Source organism: Dasypus novemcinctus, chromosome Y (genome assembly GCF_030445035.2).
Source record: "Dasypus novemcinctus isolate mDasNov1 chromosome Y, mDasNov1.1.hap2, whole genome shotgun sequence".
In the NCBI taxonomy this organism is placed as follows: domain Eukaryota; kingdom Metazoa; phylum Chordata; class Mammalia; order Cingulata; family Dasypodidae; genus Dasypus; species Dasypus novemcinctus.
The window spans coordinates 11,999,683-12,005,268 of NC_092216.1; the positions used below are offsets into that span (position 1 = coordinate 11,999,683).

A 5,586-nucleotide genomic window follows, 5' to 3' on the forward strand; every position below is an offset into this window, starting at 1 on the left:
CTCTGCAGTGCCCTTGCTGTATCTCATAACTTTTGTATATAGTATTTTCATTTTCATTCACCTGAAGATATTTCTTGATTTTGCTTTTGATTTTCTCTTTAATTCATTGGTTGTTTAAAAGTATGTTTTTAATTTCCACATATTTGTGAATTTTCCATTTCTCCCTCTGTTACTGATTTCTAGCTTCATCCCATTTTGCTTTTGGAGAAGACGTATTTCAATAATTGTGCATTTATTTATACTTGCTTTGTGACATAATACATTGTCTATCCTGTAGAATGTTCACCATACCCTTGACAAGTATGTGTATTATTTCGCTGTTTGGCATTGTGTTCTATATATGCCTGTTAGGTTTAGTTGGTTTAGAGTATCCTTCAAGTCTTATATTTCTTTATTGATCTTCTAGCCTATATGTTTTTTACCACTATTGAAAGTGGCATATTAAAGTCTCCTATTATTTATGTAGAACTGATTATTTCTCCCTTCAATTCTTTAAGTACTTGCTTCATATACATTGGGGATCTGCTGATAGGAGAATATAGATATATATTTTATACCAAAGAAATGCTATATTGTAAACAAGTTATAAAGCACAACAAAAGAAATATTGTGCAAATTGTAGTAGTTGCAAAGATTTTTTTTTAGGAGGAAATGAGGAAACTTTTGCTTTTCAAGGGTCCAAGTTCTGATGTCAGAAAATCTAAACCCAAATACAGAAAAAAGTTAAATGGGAAGACATGGTGTCATTTTGCACTATATATTTTAAACAATTTACTTTTGTTTTACCACTGTGTACATCACCACTATACAACAGAATAAAACAGAAATACTGTTAACAAAAATGAATGTTCTAACAATTTTTTGACCCACCTAATTTCACATCCCCCCAAAATCTCCTATAAATTAACAGGACAATATTTGTCCATTAGTGAATAATGCTCACTAACCTTCTAATTCAGTAAAGAACACATTATGTCCTTATAACATAAGGACACGTTACTGATGACATGAGCCATCTTTTTCAGAGTTCTCTAACATTCTTGATATCCCTTCTTTACAATATATATTTTCATCTTCACTTTTTTTTCTAAACAAAGTGCAGTGTTTCTTAAGAGTCTAGAAAAAACACATTGGTGTATAATTTTCAGATCTACACAGGAAACTGCAAGCAAACTAAAGTTCAAACTATAATAAAATGCTTAGAGTTTTATTTTCAAAATAAAAATGCAAAAACATTGTAGCTATACTTCAGAGCAATTAAATTAATGAGGATTCCAATTATTGGGCCCTTTTTAGCAATATATAGCTGCTCAATTCAAAATACAGCAATAGTGTAAAAATGCTAGTTCTTTATATATATTTAGCAACTATACCCACAAAGTTGGCTGGAAAGACTTGGAATAGTAAACAGGATGACTCTAGGAAAAGATAATGTCATCTGTTGTAACACAAATTGAGTTTTCATCTCAGTACCGTAATGTTTATTCCCAGAGAATGTTTATTCTCTACTCTTGAAACCAGTGCTTTAAAAGAATCACATTGAAAGGTTGGTCTCAAGTATATACAGAGCCATAGTAACAAATTTTGTACAGAAATGAAATCTGTGCTTCCTGTGTTGACCTCATCTGAAACCTTCAAAAAATATTCAAAAAATAAAACCTTTCTCAGTCTCTCTTATGTGGTAAGAAATGAAATCTGCCCTTCTGTGACCTGCCTGTGCCCAGAGCACCTTTTGACATCTAACCCAGGCTGGGCCATTGCTCGAAACTGTGGGAATTCTGCTTTCAGCCCACATTGCGGGCCACAGACTTGCAGTGGAAGCATTTTTATATCACCATTGGCTTCTAGCTGTGACCAAAGTTAGTTCTCATTCTTCACCTTCTGATTCATCACTGTGTGGGAGCCAGGGTTGGAGGTAGAGCAAAGTCATTTAACTTGCTCACTTCCACTTGCCAGTTTGGTAGCTTCTTGGCTGACAGATGGCGTTGGGCATGCTTGGTTAGATGGTCACTCCTCATGAACCGCTGGTCACATATAGGACAGGCAAATTTCTTCTCACCTGTGTGGGTTTGTCTGTGCCTAGACAGTTCATCAGAATGGGCAAACCTCCAGCTAAAGCTAAAAGGCTTTTCTCCTGTGTGTGTTCTCACATGTGAGCCTTCAGATGAGAATTTTTAAAGTATGTCTTGCCACATCCTGGATGGCTACAGATATGACATCTTATACTTGATGAATCAATTGGAGGAATGGCTTTGGCTGTGGAAGGAGAAAACCCCAGAGGAGGGGTGATGGGAGAGAATCTGGTGCCATTTGGGCTCACCATGGGAGGCTTGGGGTTCTGAACAAAAGGTTGGGGCACAAAAAACATGACTGCGCCTTTGGGCACCTGAGTGCCCATGAACACCATGGGCGGGCAGATGGCTGGTGGCTGACTGGGTGGCGTTGTGGGGACAACTGCTGTCACAACAAGATTGTTTACAGGGAGGGGAACCATCTGGCAGATGGCCAGCACAGGCAGCACTCCACCTGCTGACCCTGCAGATGGAGGGACCAACATTGACTTCTGCTGTGGAGACACAGGAACTGATTGAGGCCTACAGATGACCGACTCTGAGGAAGGCACAGAAAAGTCATAAAGTGCAGCATTTGCTTTTTCATCAACATCTGCCACTATGCTTCTCTCACATTTGTTTGGTGACACAGCTGCACAAGGTATGTTTTTTCTTGCAGCCCCAACACGGGTTCTTCTGCGAAAAGAATTGTCCTGATAGTTGAGGATGCTGGCTGCTTTCACCGGGTAGGATCAGTGGTTACATCGTTGGGCATAAGCTGTATGACAAAACACACCTGTTGCCTTAGCCTTGGGAAGTTTGGGGGGAGGTACTGGGCTCTCATCTTCCTCTTTCAAAGGTGCAACATGAGGCTTGGAAGCTTCTGAAAATGATTTGAAATGTCCAGTAGATGGCACTGGTGCCATCAGATTTGCCACTTGAAAGGGTTCAAAGTCATAGGAACTGTAAGGTGTAGTCAAACAAAATGCTGGGATTGTATGAAAATCAGGTGTACCAGGAAGCAGATTCTCTTCCTCCGACATATCAGACACAGGCTTTACAGGTCTCTTTTCAATATATTTTTAAAATCAGACTTCCAAATACAGCTCATTGACATAAGGGTTCCCACAGCTTCAAAATCACTTTGCTCTGCAGTTTTGTTCCAGGAATACATATTCTCTTTTCACTTTTCAGAAATAATTTCCATTCTTTCTTCCGCAGCCTGCTGGAGGGAAGAGCCAAAGATGAGCATGGTTGGCTGCTGGCCACCGAGGGGCAAGCTGCGTGGCTGCTTGGCTACCTGGCCACAGACTGGCGCCCAGAGACCGACTTCGCTCCCGCTACCGCCACCGCGCTTCGCGCCATCTGCCAGGAGAATATATATTAATAATTATTACATCTTCTTGTTGAATTGACCCTCTCACCAGCTCATAATGACTATCTTTGTTCCTAAGAACTGTTTTTAACTTAAAGCCTATTTTATCTGTTATTAGTATAAATTCCCCAGTTCTGTTTTGTTACCGCTTGCATGGTGTATTTATCCATCCTTTCACTGTCAGCCTACTGTGTGGTTTGAATTTAACACGAGTCTCTTGCAGAGTGTGTATAGTTGGTTCATGTGATTTTTCATTTTGTCTTTTGGTGGAGAGTTTAATTCCTTTACATTAAAGTCACTATTGATTATGTGAAACTTTCTTCTGCTATTTCTATGTAACTTTATAAATCATATACCTTTTTTTATTCCTCAATTCTTCCATTAATGCCTACTTTTCTATTTATTCATTTTTTGCATTATACCACACTGAATGCCTTTTTTTTCCCATCTGGATACATCTGAGCTAAAATTTGACATTCTTCATTTTTAACATACATAGTTTTCTGCATAGCAAGTTGTTCCAAAGTATAGGAATCCTTTTTTTGTCTTTATTTTTTTAATGTTATATTAAAAAATATGAGTTCCCCATATACCCCCCACCTCCCTCACCTCACCCCTCTGCCCATAACAACAACCTTCTCCATCATGAGACATTCATTGCATTTGGTGAATATATCTCTGAGCACCGCTGCACCTCATGGTCATTGGTCCACACCATAGCCCATACTCTCCCACAGTCCACCCAGTGGGCTGTGGGAGAACATACAATGTCCGATAACTGTCCCTGCAGCACCACCTAGGACAACTCCAACCCCCGAAAATGCCCCCACATCACCTCTCTTCCTCCCACTCCCTACCCCCAGGAGACACCATGGCCATTTTCTCCACACCAAGGCCACATTTTCTTTGATTACTAATCACAATAGCTCATGAATAGAATATCAGTAAGTCCACTCTAATCCATACTCTATTCCTCCATCCTGTGGACCTTGGAATGGTTGTGTCCACTCCACATCTATATCAAGAGGGGGCTTAGATCCACATGGATACACTTTTCCTCTCCACCCTCTTGTTTATGTATTTGTATATTGTATTCCAAAACCATAGCATTATCACTTTTTTAAAGCATTTGCACTTTACCATCTACAGCAAGTAAGAAATGGAATTACATACTAAACAATACAATTATTCTAGTATTAATAATTTTCCAAAGGTTAACTTTACTAGTAGTCTTTATTTCTTTATGTCCCACAAATACACTGTTCAATGTCCTTTTCTTTCACTCTGAAGAACTTCCTTTAGCATTCCTTATAGAGAAAGTCTAGTGACAATTAACTCTTGTTTATCTGGAAATATCCTCTTTCTTTCTCAGTTTTGAAAGAAAATATTTCTGGATATAAAATTCTTGGTTGGCAGTTGTTTTATTTCAACGCTTCATGTATTTCAACCAAATACTTTCTTGTCCCCATGGTTTCTGATGACAAATTGGTATTCAATCTAATTGGGACTCCCTTTTAAATAACATATTGCTTTACTTTTGAAGCTTTTGGAACTTTCTCTTTTGCATTTGATAGTGTGTTAAGTGTTTGATGAGATGTACTTTTTAAATTTTTCTTTTATTTTTTAAAAGATACTTAAATTACACAAAATGTTACACAAAAAATATAAGGGATTCTCATATGCCCCACTCCTCATACCTCTCAGTCTTCCCCACATTAACAACTTCTTTCATTAGTGGGTTACTTTCATTGCAATTGAGGAACACATTTGGAACACGGCCCCATTAAGCAAGGATTATAGTTTGCATTGTAGTTTAAACTCTCTCCCACTCAATTCTGTGTTACAGCAGGATATATAATGGCCTGTATCTGTCACTGCAATGCTATTAGGACAATAGCAAGTCTCAAAAATGTCCCCATTTTACACCTCTCTTTCCCTCTCCCTGCTTTCAGCACCTCTACTGGTCACTATCTCCATATCAATGATAAAACTTCATCCATTGCTAGAATTCCAATAAGTCTACAACATAATACAGTGTCCATATTTTATTCCCAAATCCTGAGGATTCCAGGATGGTGATACCCACTCCACATTCAATTGAGACAGGGGCCTTAAACCCATACAGCTGATGGATGAGACTGATGCTTGCAGTTGTAGACT

General features: G+C 38.6%; 1 pseudogene; it reads right to left on the reverse strand.

The window, feature by feature from the left end:
* Positions 1-1,889: 1,889 nt before the first annotated feature.
* Positions 1,890-3,303, reverse strand: LOC139438321 (Krueppel-like factor 10 pseudogene; annotated as a pseudogene).
* Positions 3,304-5,586: the final 2,283 nt, after the last annotated feature.